We start from the raw sequence: 15,256 nt of genomic DNA, 5'->3' as shown, positions 1-15,256 counted from the left end.
CATTTCTGTCTTTGGCATATATTGGAATATACCAAGGCAGTGTGGGGAAAAAGTATCATCAATTGATGAAAGGTGTCCTTTAATAGCATTTCCAGACCTACCCCAGTTAATGTGCCTAGATCGTTTCCACCACAGTGCACAATTATAAGGTCAGGTTCTGGCAGATGCAAAAAGGTTTTCACCAATGGTATCAATTGGTGACATTTTAATCCTCTGTGGCCAATCCACTTGATTTCCACATTTGATAAATCAAGGTTATGAAAATTTCTGCTAGCTGCATACCTTTGAGCCCAGTGGATGTAGCTATGTCCAATAACCCAAACAGAGTACATGATGTGAGAAGGTTCTGGTCCAGTCAGATGAAGTGTGGGAATGAAATGGCAGTTGGAACAGTAGGAGTTCACAAAAAAATAATTGTGGAGTTTCTGTGCTCTTGAATCACTAGCAATGATTGGTGGATTCAGATAGTTGAAAACTGAAAGTTAGGGTGTATGGTTATGTTGTGTGAAAGAAGCAATTTGAATGGTTTAAAAAAAGTCACCAAAAGCAAAAATACCCTGTATAGGCTGCTGTATTGACAGGTCAAACATCCTTGCTGAGTTAATTTGCAACATTGTAAGATAAACTTTTGAACCTTAGAGTTCAGTTAGGAGGGAGTTGCTATGGTAACAGATAGAAAGGTTTGAGAGGGGGATGGGTGTTGGTTTGAAAATAGTGAGGGAAGAGTTTTCATTGGTTGAATTAAGGCATATGTGTACAAAGATAGAGATTTTCTATGCCAGTCTTGGTTTCAGTGTATTGAGAGCACACCTTTTCCTCTGCTAAAGAAAAATTGGTGTGTGTGTCTGACACTGTTTTCAATCTCCAAAAGCATTTCTAAAGGTAAGTAATGATTCATTTAATTTAGATAGAGATTTATTTTCTCTATGGAGAATATTTGGAAGCAGATAGTTATGTTTTAGAAGTGAAATTGTATGTTAGTATATAAGTCCTGCGCAGTGTTTTTTACATGTTATTTAAAAATCGATTTTGGGTGCAAATGAATGGTATTTTTATTTGGCCTTTTTTATGATTGCCATGTGCAGTTGATGCATGACTTTAAACATGGGTAATAAGTGATGCACTGGTGGCGCCAGGCTTTTATAAATGAGGCCCTGACTTTGTTTGATGATATTGAGTGGTTGTAGTTAGGTTCTGTGCAGTGTTTTTTACATGTTATTGAAAAATCGATTTTTGGGTGCAATTGATTGGTATATGTATTTGGCCCTTATTTATGAATGCCATGTGCAGCTGATGCATGACTTTAAACATGGGTAATAAGTGACGCACTGGTGGCGCAAGGCTTTCATAAATAAGGCCTGACTTTGTTTGATGATATTGAGTGGTTGTACTTAGGTTCTGTGCAGTGTTCCTTACATGTTATTCAAAAATCGATTTTTGGGTGCAATTGATTGGTATATGTATTTGGCCCTTATTTATGATTGCCATGTGCAGCTGATGCATGACTTTAAACATGGGTAATAAGTGACGCACTGGTGGTGCAAGGCTTTCATAAATAAGGCTCTGACTTTGTTTGATGATATTGATTGGTTGTACATAGGTTCTGCACAGTGCTTCTTACATGTTAAACAAAAATCGATTTTTGGGTGCAATTGATTGGTATATGTATTTGGCCCTTATTTATGAATGCCATGTGCAGCTGATGCATGACTTTAAACATGGGTAATAAGTGACGCACTGGTGGCGCAAGGCTTTCATAAATAAGGCCCTGACTTTGTTTGATGATATTGATTGGTTGTACTTAGGTTCTGCGCCGTGTTTCTTACATGTTATTGAAAAATCGATTTTTGGGTGCAATTGATTAGTATATGTATTTTGCCCTAATTTATGATTGCCATGTGCAACTGATGCATGACTTTAAACATGGGTAATAAGTGACGCACTGGTGGCGCAAGGCTTTCATAAATAAGGCCTGACTTTGTTTGATGATATTGAGTGGTTGTACTTAGGTTCTGTGCAGTGTTCCTTACATGTTATTCAAAAATCGATTTTTGGGTGCAATTGATTGGTATATGTATTTGGCCCTTATTTATGATTGCCATGTGCAGCTGATGCATGACTTTAAACATGGGTAATAAGTGACGCACTGGTGGCGCAAGGCTTTCATAAATAAGGCTCTGACTTTGTTTGATGATATTGATTGGTTGTACATAGGTTCTGCACAGTGCTTCTTACATGTTATTGAAAAATCGATTTTTGGGTGCAATTGATTGGTATATGTATTTGGCCCTTATTTATGATTGCCATGTGCAGCCGATGCATGACTTTCAACATGGGTAATACGTGACGCACTGGTGGCGCAAGGCTTTCATAAATAAGGCCCTGACTTTGTTTGATGATATTGATTGGTTGTACTTAGGTTCTGCGCCGTGTTTCTTACATGTTATTGAAAAATCGATTTTTGGGTGCAATTGATTAGTATATGTATTTTGCCCTAATTTATGATTGCCATGTGCAACTGATGCATGACTTTAAACATGGGTAATAAGTGACGCACTGGTGGCGCAAGGCTTTCATAAATAAGGCCTGACTTTGTTTGATGATATTGAGTGGTTGTACTTAGGTTCTGTGCAGTGTTCCTTACATGTTATTCAAAAATCGATTTTTGGGTGCAATTGATTGGTATATGTATTTGGCCCTTATTTATGATTGCCATGTGCAGCTGATGCATGACTTTAAACATGGGTAATAAGTGACGCACTGGTGGCGCAAGGCTTTCATAAATAAGGCTCTGACTTTGTTTGATGATATTGATTGGTTGTACATAGGTTCTGCACAGTGCTTCTTACATGTTATTGAAAAATCGATTTTTGGGTGCAATTGATTGGTATATGTATTTGGCCCTTATTTATGAATGCCATGTGCAGCTGATGCATGACTTTAAACATGGGTAATAAGTGACGCACTGGTGGCGCAAGGCTTTCATAAATAAGGCCCTGACTTTGTTTGATGATATTGAGTGGTTGTACTTAGGTTCTGTGCAGTGTTCCTTACATGTTATTCAAAAATCGATTTTTGGGTGCAATTGATTGGTATATGTATTTGGCCCTTATTTATGATTGCCATGTGCAGCCGATGCATGACTTTCAACATGGGTAATACGTGACGCACTGGTGGCGCAAGGCTTTCATAAATAAGGCCCTGACTTTGTTTGATGATATTGATTGGTTGTACTTAGGTTCTGCGCCGTGTTTCTTACATGTTATTGTAAAATTGATTTTTGGGTGCAATTGATTAGTATATGTATTTTGCCCTAATTTATGATTGCCATGTGCAACTGATGCATGACTTTAAACATGGGTAATAAGTGACGCACTGGTGGCGCAAGGCTTTCATAAATAAGGCCTGACTTTGTTTGATGATATTGAGTGGTTGTACTTAGGTTCTGTGCAGTGTTCCTTACATGTTATTCAAAAATCGATTTTTGGGTGCAATTGATTGGTATATGTATTTGGCACTTATTTATGATTGCCATGTGCAGCTGATGCATGACTTTAAACATGGGTAATAAGTGACGCACTGGTGGTGCAAGGCTTTCATAAATAAGGCTCTGACTTTGTTTGATGATATTGATTGGTTGTACATAGGTTCTGCACAGTGCTTCTTACATGTTAAACAAAAATCGATTTTTGGGTGCAATTGATTGGTATATGTATTTGGCCCTTATTTATGAATGCCATGTGCAGCTGATGCATGACTTTAAACATGGGTAATAAGTGACGCACTGGTGGCGCAAGGCTTTCATAAATAAGGCCCTGACTTTGTTTGATGATATTGATTGGTTGTACTTAGGTTCTGCGCCGTGTTTCTTACATGTTATTGAAAAATCGATTTTTGGGTGCAATTGATTAGTATATGTATTTTGCCCTAATTTATGATTGCCATGTGCAACTGATGCATGACTTTAAACATGGGTAATAAGTGACGCACTGGTGGCGCAAGGCTTTCATAAATAAGGCCTGACTTTGTTTGATGATATTGAGTGGTTGTACTTAGGTTCTGTGCAGTGTTCCTTACATGTTATTCAAAAATCGATTTTTGGGTGCAATTGATTGGTATATGTATTTGGCCCTTATTTATGATTGCCATGTGCAGCTGATGCATGACTTTAAACATGGGTAATAAGTGACGCACTGGTGGCGCAAGGCTTTCATAAATAAGGCTCTGACTTTGTTTGATGATATTGATTGGTTGTACATAGGTTCTGCACAGTGCTTCTTACATGTTATTGAAAAATCGATTTTTGGGTGCAATTGATTGGTATATGTATTTGGCACTTATTTATGATTGCCATGTGCAGCCGATGCATGACTTTAAACATGGGTAATAAGTGACACACTGGTGGCGCAAGGCTTTCATAAATAAGGCTCTGACTTTGTTTGATGATATTGATTGGTTGTACATAGGTTCTGCACAGTGTTTCTTACATGTTATTCAAAAATCGATTTTTGGGTGCAATTGATTGGTATATGTATTTGGCCCTTATTTATGATTGCCATGTGCAGCTGATGCATGACTTTAAACATGGGTAATAAGTGACGCACTGGTGGCGCAAGGCTTTCATAAATAAGGCCCTGACTTTGTTTGATGATATTGATTGGTTGTACATAGGTTCTGCGCAGTGTTTCTTACATGTTATTCAAAAATTGATTTTTGGGTGCAATTGATTGGTATATGTATTTGGCCCTTATTTATGATTGCCATGTGCAGCCGATGCATGACTTTCAACATGGGTAATACGTGACGCACTGGTGGCGCAAGGCTTTCATAAATAAGGCCCTGACTTTGTTTGATGATATTGAGTGGTTGTACTTAGGTTTTGCGCAGTGTTTCTTACATGCTATTCAAAAATCGATTTTTGGGTGCAATTGATTGGTATATGTATTTGGCCCTTATTTATGATTGCCATGTGCAGCCGATGCATGACTTTAAACATGGGTAATACGTGACGCAATGGTGGCGCAAGGCTTTCATAAATAAGGCCCTGACTTTGTTTGATGATATTGAGTGGTTGTACTTAGGTTCTGTGCAGTGTTCCTTACATGTTATTCAAAAATCGATTTTTGGGTGCAATTGATTGGTATATGTATTTGGCCCTTATTTATGATTGCCATGTGCAGCCGATGCATGACTTTCAACATGGGTAATACGTGACGCACTGGTGGCGCAAGGCTTTCATAAATAAGGCCCTGACTTTGTTTGATGATATTGATTGGTTGTACTTAGGTTCTGCGCCGTGTTTCTTACATGTTATTGTAAAATTGATTTTTGGGTGCAATTGATTAGTATATGTATTTTGCCCTAATTTATGATTGCCATGTGCAACTGATGCATGACTTTAAACATGGGTAATAAGTGACGCACTGGTGGCGCAAGGCTTTCATAAATAAGGCCTGACTTTGTTTGATGATATTGAGTGGTTGTACTTAGGTTTTGCGCAGTGTTTCTTACATGCTATTCAAAAATCGATTTTTGGGTGCAATTGATTGGTATATGTATTTGGCCCTTATTTATGATTGCCATGTGCAGCCGATGCATGACTTTCAACATGGATAATAAGTGACGCACTGGTGGCGCAAGGCCTTTATAAATCAGACCCTGACTTTGTTTGATGATATTGAGTGGTTGTACTTAGGTTTTGCGCAGTGTTTCTTACATGTTATTGAAAAATCGATTTTTGGGTGCAATTGATTGGTATTTGCATTTGGCCCTTATTTATGAATGCCATGTGCAGCTGATGCTTGACTTTAAACATGGGTAATAAGTGACGCACTGGTGGCGCAAGGCCTTTAAAAATAAAGCCATGAGTTGCTATTGTATAAACTTAAATATGTTGCAATTTATTGTTTATATTGTTTGCTTTTTAACATTACTTTGTTGTTTGCTAATAGTGGTCTTTCATGTGTTTTTTTAACAGAACAACAGATTCAAATCAACTTCTGAAAAGCAAGCAAAAATGCCTTCAAGGCAAAGAAAAATCAAAAATACCATACGGAAAAGGAGAACATCAACAACAGAGTTTATGGAATCCTCTTCAACAACTACTTCAAAAAACACCAGAAAAGCTTCTGGTAAGCCAATTAAGTCTTTTCTTCGTAACATATGTCGTAGGAAAAAAAATGAAATTGCTAATGTGAATATACAGAAAAAGTCAACAAATCTAAAAAGGAAAGAGAAGCCCACAAAAAATGTTTCCATTGGACCAGGAGAGAAGAGAATGGTTAGCAATAGAAGGGTAAATGTTTTTAGGGACATTCGTAGGCGAATGTTTCGCAATAGGGTAGTTTTAAATTTGCTAAAAAATGAAAAGAAAAGTAAACTAAAAGCTGCTTTTTACAAGAAAAAGAAAAGTGTAGAAAAGATTGTTGATCAGGCTTTTGAAGTTAAGAAAAAATTATTTATTTTAATAATCAATAGAATTAGGATACTTAATAAGGCAATGGATGTTTTCAAATCGAACAGTAGATGGAAAAGAATTATTAATCGGAGTAATTTTTGTGAAGTATTTTCTGGTGAATGGATGCATAGTTCAAGTTCTGAGCCTTTTTTTAATGAGGAGAGTTACTTTCAGGAAAATGATTTGGTGCATGCGGTTGACACCAGTGGTCGTGCCTATGAGGTGAAAGATAGTTGTGTGATGGAAAAAGAGAAACTTGTACCTAGAGATGCAGAAGAGGTGTTAGCTGATGAAGTTTTAGGGAGACGTACTAAGGGTCCAGTGTACACATGGAAATGCAGTAGTATTTGTAGTGTGCGACAGGAATCAATTGATTTGCTTCGAAATTTCTTACGTACATATAGTAAAAAAAGTCTCAAACAAAAAATGAAGATCCTGCAAGAGTTAGATCCTTGCAGAGTGAGAGAAAGCACAGGTTTGCAAGGGCATTCACTAGCATGTCTTTCTAGAAAAGTTTGTCGGAGTGTTTTTCATCATTTTAGGATGTTAGCAGTGCATCATAATAACGTAAGGAAATTAGTGAGGAAGTTGTATTATGCAAAAAGTCCTGCACTTAAGCTTAAACAGTTAAATAGTGCTCTTTTGCATGGATCTGAAGTGGATGTGAAGACTATTTGTGAAGAAATTGAGTTTTGTTATTTTGGGAACAAAGAGGACAGTGTAGAAATAGATATAGTAATGGATGGCAATGCAGAAGATAATGGACAAATTTCAAGTATTGAAAAGTTTGATGAGGAAATTATCAAGTTTAAGGTGAAATCAAGTGAGAGGCCTAATGTAACTTGTGTGTGTTGTCGACGGACTCATTATAAAATTCAGACTAGGTTAGTTGATTTATATGCAAAAAGTGAATTGGAAAATAATAGTGAATGGGAGGATTTTGTAAGTTATTTGTTGGTGGAGAATTCTTTTGATTTGAGTTTGGATCAGCGTATTTGCACTTATTGTTTGAAAAAATTAAATGAAAATAGAATGCCTGCAAGAGCAGTTTATAATAATCTTCAGTTGATAGATATTCCTTCTGAATTGATGGATCTAAATACTTATGAATCTATTTTGATTCAATGTGTCCATCCTTTTCAGGCTATTGTACGCATGGAGCCTAAGACAGGGAAATTGCCTCCATCAGATTTACTGAGAGGATTAAAGGGAAGAGTTGTTTATTTGCCTCTAGATGTAAAGAAAAATATTAATACAATTGGTGTAGAAAGAGTAGAAGAAGATCCTTTAGTTATTCTAGTTAATGGGGTTCCAACAAAGAGTAAGAAAATTTGGCAAGATTTAGTGGATGTTAAAAAAGTCAAGAAGGCAACGTTGTATTTGGTCAAAAACAATGAGTACTACAAAGATGTAAGTGTTGGAGCAGAGGAAACAGCTATAGAAGAAGATAGTGATTCTTCAGTTGGTCAAATTGAAAAAGTTGATGTGTCTAGAACTGAAGAAATATATGAACATTATACTGTTCATCCTTTGCATTCCAAAGAAGTAATGGGAAATGCAATTGACTTGTTTCAAATGAAGGCAGCAAAAGGAAGTCCCATTAGTGTATGGGAAGAAAGTTTGGAAGCTCGTTGTTTTCCACAATTATTTCCAACAGGTTGTGGTGGACGATATGATGATCGACCAGTTCAAATTCCTGCAGCTGAATACCGGACTCTAAGATTATATGCAGAAGATCCAAGGTTTCGTCAATGCATTCCATATTTATTTCATCTACTGTTTGAAAGTGATTTGTCTGGGCTTTCTTATGCAGTTAATCATATATTAAAAAGTGGACCTCATTTGCAAAATGTATGTGCAAGGGACTTTATGGAGAAAGTTAATCTGCAAGACAGTATTTTGGAATCTCAGCTAATCAATCTCATGGCATGTCAACGTGGAACCAATGAGTATTGGTTTCGTCGTCATGGAGAATTGAAATGTATGCTAAGAAACTTAGGAACTCCTACATGGTTCCTCACTCTTAGCTGTGCTGAGTATGCATGGGACGATTTACTTCAATTTCTACGAGAGGCAAATGAAAACATACCAAATATAGAATTGAAAACACCAGGAGAACTGTGTTCTTTAGATCCAGTGAATGTTTGCAGATATTTTAATCATAGATTTGAAGCTATGATGTCTTTTATTACCAACAAAAAAAATCCTCCCCTTGGAGAGGTTTTGGATTTCTTTTGGAGGAAGGAATATCAAGCGAGAGGTGCTCCTCATATACATATGTTGTTGTGGATTAAAGATGCACCCAAATTTGGAACAGATTCAGATGAAACAGTGATGAGTTTCATTGAAGAGTATTCAACATGTGCTGTTCCAAAATCTACTGAAGAAAACAATTTAAGGCAACAAGTTTTACGTTTTCAATCTCATCGTTGTGGAAAGTACTGTCGTCGAAAATTTAAAAACAAGGAAAAGTACTACACGAAATGTCGTTTTGCATTTCCTCGACCAGTGATTTCTAAGGGAAGAGTAAATAATTTGATGTCATCTCTACGACATACTGTGACGAGAAAATCTCCCAAAAACACATATAATTTGAAAAGAAATGAAGAATCTAAGTACATAAACGATTACAACCCAGTGATTTTGTCCATGTGGAATGCTAACATGGATATTCAGTTCGTTGCTGACAACTCTATTGCTGTGGCTCGATATGTGACATCTTACATCACCAAAAAAGAAAAGACAGAACTGAAGGAAATGTGGGAGGACATTTCACATGAAAAGAGTCTAAGCAAGAAATTATACAGTTTCAGTCTGAAGATGTTGTCGCATCGAGAAATTGGAGCATATGAATGTTCTGATCGGTTATCATCAGCAAGTCTCTATGCCAAATCAAGAACAATCATTTGGGTGAGTCTTGGTCTTGCTGCCACACGAAACCGAGTTTTGAAATCTGTACAAGAAATTGAATATTTGGCGGAAAAAGAACCAAACAGTACAGATATTTTGAAGACAAATATGTTGGATACATACTATCCAAATAGAAGTACTCACCTTGAGAACACATGTTTGTATGAAGTTCTTCAAAACTACAGTTATAAGAGGAACATCACAGAAGATATCAATAATGGAAAATATGCACTCATTGGCTATGAAGGATGTCTAGTGAAGCAGAAAAAAGGCCATTTGATTAATCATCGAAAATTGAGTTGTGAAGTTCCAGACAAAAGAGAATTTTACTACTTAGCTCTTTTGCAACTCTTTAAGCCATGGCGTACAGAAGAGGAACTACTTGGAGATTTTCTCTGTTATGAAGACTCTTTTAATGCAACTAAGGATACCATAGAATGTCCTATTTTTCTAAATTATCTGCAAATGTTGAATGAAGAAATGGAGCAAGAAACCACAATTGCTGAAGAGATAGCTAGAAACAGTTCTCAAGATAGTCAGAGTTCTACTTCATTGAGCCAGGATCCACTAGGAGGACCAATTATCCAAAATGAAGCTGCCACTGCCATGGATGAGGTGGAAAGAGCTATGGAACAAGCTCAAGAGGATGGAGTTAACTTAGAAGATTTGGTAACGCAACTAAACATTGAGCAGAAAAAGATATATGATGAAGTCACAGAGCAGATTGAACATGGATTCAGACATGAGAAAAAAGAGTGCTCATGTATATTATTTGACCCTGTCCGACTGTATGTAAGTGGAGAAGCGGGGACAGGAAAAAGTTTTCTAATTAAAGCCGTTGCAAGTTATCTGCAGAAAAGGACTGATTCACCACTGTCTTGTGTTGTAACTGCTCCAACTGGTCTGGCAGCACATAACATTAAAGGGATTACTCTACATCGTTTATTGATGCTGCCAGTTGAACATGATAATAAATTGCATTACAACAAGCTATCTGGAGATGCGTGTTCTGAAGTTTCAAGAGTCTTGAAGAAAATGAAACTTCTTATCATAGATGAAGTAAGCATGGTCTCAAATCTAATGCTTGCTTTTGTGCATTTGAGAATGCAAGAAATTCTTAAAACAGACTATGATGTGTTATTTGGAGGAAAACACATTATTGTTTTTGGAGATCTATTGCAGTTGACTCCAGTAAAAGGACAACCAGTGTTTAAAATGCTCACGCATGAAGATACCAGGAAGTCCCTTGGAAGCATTGGAAATGTTAATATATGGCTAAATTTTAAATATGCTGAACTGCTTCAAAATATGCGACAGGCCAAGGATGAAGATTATAAAAATATTCTACAAGATGTAAGAATTGGAAAAATGACTGAGAAAGGGAAAAAAGCTTTGCATAGTCGATTAATTTCAAATTTGTATCCAAATGAAAACATTCTTCCAGAGAATATTTTTAAAAAAATGACTGAGAAGAAATCTGGGATATGTTTGATGCCAACTCTGCAAGAATGTTCCATCTTCAACCAAAAAATGTTAGACTTAGAAAATGAAGAGATTGTGAAACTAGAAGCAATAGATAAAATAGAGCATATGGGTGCAACAATTGTTTTGTCAGAAAATTTGAAAATTAAATTGCATTCATTGGAGAAAAGTATTTCAAAAACAGCTGGTTTTGAAAAGACTCTGAATGTGTGTTTAAATTGTCGTATCATTTTGAGAAGGAATTTAAATGTTGAAAGCGGTCTGGTAAATGGAGCAATGGGTTATGTTGTTGATTTTGTGAATTACAGAAATAGAGATGGAATTGAATTTTTAAAAATAAAATTTGATGGCATTGAACAAGTACAACAAATAAGTCGTTGTTCTGCTAGATTTTTACTTGTAAAAGACTTATATGTTCGCCGAAAACAGTTTCCTGTTTGTTTGGCGTATGCAGTGACAATTCATAAATCTCAAGGTTTAAGTGTAGATAGTGCATTGGTGAACATTGGAAGATCTGTGTTTAAAGAGGGTATGGCATATGTGGCATTATCTCGAGTCAGAACTTTATCAGGATTGTATTTGATTGCATGTGATGAGACAAATATTTCTGCCGATCTAGATTGTGTTAAAGAATACAATAGGTTAAGAAGAGAGTATGCTCCACATTTGCCTCAATATCCTCTGTTTGAAAAACGTGTGGTAGGCCGAAAAAGAAGAAATGAGGATAATTGTAGTGAGGTAGTTGCAAAAAGACAAAAAGTAGAGAAAACTGTAATTGAAAACAGGAAGAAAAAGAATTGTGGAGAAAATGTTGTTGGATTTCAGTTTGAAAACAGTTCTGGTGTCAACTGCTATGCTAATGTAGTGGTTAATGTTGTTTTTTTTCTTAAAAGTTTACAAGAACAGATTGTTGAAAATCGGGATCAAAGATTGTGTGGTTTATTGAATTCTGTGTTTCAGAAATGTAGCAGTGTTACAGCACAAATAGAAAGTGTAACAGAAATTCGAAATATTTTAGATTTGTGTTCTGGTCAAGATAAATTTTCACAGAACATTCAGCAGGATTGTCAGGAATTTTTAATGTATATGTTTGGTGTTTTGGAAGATGAAGGTGTAGATGTAGATAATCTTTTCAGTCTTTCTTATCAATGGCAGCATGACTGCCACAATTGTAGTTTATCAAGTACTACTACAATAGACACTGAAAGATTTATATATTTGACTTTACCAGACTGTAAATCAGTGTCTTTTAAAAATCTAGTTAAAGCAGCAGATCATAATATGGTGTGTACCCAATGTAACTGTACAATGCTGTCCACATTATTTATACAAAGGTATGGGCAGTATATCATTTTAGTTTTCCAACGATGTAGACCTGATGGAACTAAATTGACAACTTCTATCAAAAATTTTGTGGCTTCTCAGTTATCAATTTCTGGAAGGACCTTTACAACTGAAGCTATTATTTATCATGATGGACCTTCGACCACCTCAGGACATTATACATGCTACTTAAAATCTGAAAATGGATGGAGTTACTGCAATGATTCTCATTTAACTTATAAACAACGTTTGCCTTATGACTCTACAAATTCTTATCTAGTGTTTTTAAAACCAAAGTTTTAGTAAAGGGAATTGGCCTTTGAAGACGGGAATAGTTAATAAAAGTTAGTTAGTTAGTTAGTTAATCTAATATTTGAAATTATTTATCTCATGTAGATACTTTAAGTGGATCTCAAAGTAAAAAATACCGATATATCAGACACAAATTGGCCGTGAGGATTGTGTATGGTATGATGTTTTTAGATCTTTTTTCATAGGAAGTCGATGAAATGGAACTCATAAGGAACAGCAGACTTTTTTTCTACCAAAAGGACCTTCACTATCTTCTATTTGGCCTCATGGAAAAGTAAGTGAATCAAAGATTAGTGTACATATATGAGATGTATGTTTGAATGGGTTTTTTTAAACACAATCTTTTAGATTGTGTTTTTTTTTTCCCGCTGTTATATGATGAAGACTTTGAACTCACTAATTTAAGTGGAATTCAATATATTCTGAGAACAGCAAAAATAAATAATGTAACATATTGTAGAAGTTATTGTGTAGTTTGCATTATGTAATTTATATTGTGTTCACATTGTTATGCACTCATTTTCTTTTTCACCCTTATTTACCTCTCTTTAATAATTTACAATCTTTTTTCATTGCTGTTTCTTTACTGTACTTCATTCACAACTTCTTAATCTAATAGGAACTATCTGCATTTCCTCAGTTCCTTCCACCACTTTTTATCTTTTTTATATTCTCTTAGTACCACTGCTTTAGTTTCCTAACCCTCTTTCTCTTTCTCCATTTTTTTTTCTTTCACACTCATTGTACTGTAGTTCAGTTAGTTCTTCCTTTTGTCTTTCTTTTACTCTCTCTCTTCTTTCTCTCTATTACTCCCCATGTGTTGCCCTTATTCACTTATATGTACCCTCTTTCACCCCTCTTTACTTATATTCACTGATATTTACTTTCCCTCAATCGCTGCTATTCTTTTCCTCTGATCCCGTCACTACCTGTCATTCTCATACTTAACTGTCCTTCTTTTTACTTTCAATATCCATTTATATTCTCCCTTAACCTCTACTTTAGTGTTCTTCCTATTTCTTCTTTCTTTTGCTCCCTTATTCATTTTTCTTTTCTCAGTTACTTCCTTTTACACTTTTTATCTGTCTTACTATCTATTACACAGTCCCTCCTTCATTTTTTTTTTCTTTTTTTTTGTTAGTGCGCTGACGGTACGCGCACGGGTGCGCGCACCGAAAGCGCACCAAAGTGAAATATAAAAAAAAAATATTTTAAATTAAAAATATTATCTCAATATACATTATAGTGTTCATTTTTACAAAAACATACTTTAGCAATTCACTAAAAAACACATAGGTATGAGTCTGTATAAAAAGTTAGGAATTAGCATTAAAAAAACCTATGAAATTCACTGAAAAAACCATAGGTTACACACCAGTTATAGTTAGAAATTAGCATTAAAAAAACCTATGAAATTCACTGAAAAAACCATAGGTTTCACACCAGTTATAGTTAGGAATTAGCATTTAAAAAACCTTACAAATTCACTGAAAAAACCATAGGTTTCACACCAGTTATAGTTAGCTGGAAATTTTACTGATATAAAACCATTGAAATTCCCACGTTATAGTTAGTCGGACTCACTATAACTTGCGCGTACAATGCACTGCTGATGACGTCACATATTACATCACTCATGACATGGTCAGTGACATCACTCATGACATCACTGATGACACCATCCTTGTGACAGAGTGACAGACCTAATTTCAGTGTAATGTAACGCTTGAAACACATATTCAAAAATAGAAACAAACATTTTCAAAAAAATGGAGATACCCAAACCAGTAACAACAACCAATTCAGTAATTCCACCATCTATATACACATCCACTCATTCACCAACAGTTCTATATAGTCACTCATATATATACTCACTCATCATATGTAGTGATACACCTATACATCCTGTTACACATCAGCAGTCATCCAAAAGTTACTCACACACATACTCACACATGCAAATAAACTATTGAACATCCATTTATTTGCATATACATTTATACACACACTACCACCTTACTTCTAAGGAAACTTACCCATACTTACTCTCCTAAACAATCACTTATAGAAACACATACTTATTTAAACAGGAACTTCTACAATCTCTCACTATATATACTATACTCACTTATATACATCAATACTCACATATACTAGATTAAAACATATGTCGTTACTAATGAAGACACTAGTGAGACAGTCATTCACTCACTAACACACACATATACACACTCATCCACCCATACAGTCCTGCACATATGCTGTCTTCAAAACACATACAAACAGTGAGTCAGTCACCAACCCCTGCAGCCACTTATACACAAAGAGAAACACTGATACAAACATTTAAATATTTAAACAATACTCGCTAATATATGTATTCACTAAGATACACGTAATAAGCCAGTTACCCAACCAATTTTTTTTAAAAAAAACATCCATTTACACACGTATTTAAACATTTATTCTTCCATCGACCTTTACAAATACATATATAAAACAAATCTATTTTTCAGAAAGACACACATTCACTGGATGGTGTCATCAGTGATGTCATGAGTGATGTCACTGACCATGTCATGAGTGATGTAATATGTGACGTCATCAGCAGTGCATTGTACGCGCAAGTTATAGTGAGTCCGACTAACTATAACGTGGGAATTTCAATGGTTTTATATCAGTAAAATTTCCAGCTAACTATAACTGGTGTGAAACCTATGGTTTTTTCAGTGAATTTGTAAGGTTTTTTAAATGCTAATTCCTAACTAT

General features: G+C 35.5%; 1 long non-coding RNA gene across 1 annotated transcript; it reads left to right on the top strand.

Moving 5' to 3' along the window:
• Window positions 1-777: 777 nt before the first annotated feature.
• On the top strand, window positions 778-6,227 carry LOC147669068 (uncharacterized). The gene is made up of 2 exons (XR_015303746.1): window positions 778-882; window positions 5,978-6,227. It is a non-coding gene; the product is annotated as an uncharacterized LOC147669068 (long non-coding RNA).
• Window positions 6,228-15,256: the final 9,029 nt, after the last annotated feature.

The sequence above is a fragment of the Lissotriton vulgaris genome, unplaced genomic scaffold, assembly GCF_964263255.1.
Source record: "Lissotriton vulgaris unplaced genomic scaffold, aLisVul1.2 SCAFFOLD_1818, whole genome shotgun sequence".
In the NCBI taxonomy this organism is placed as follows: Eukaryota; Metazoa; Chordata; class Amphibia; order Caudata; family Salamandridae; genus Lissotriton; species Lissotriton vulgaris.
Note: the sequence above shows the minus strand (reverse complement) of the source record. Positions and strands in the feature narration are given on the sequence as shown.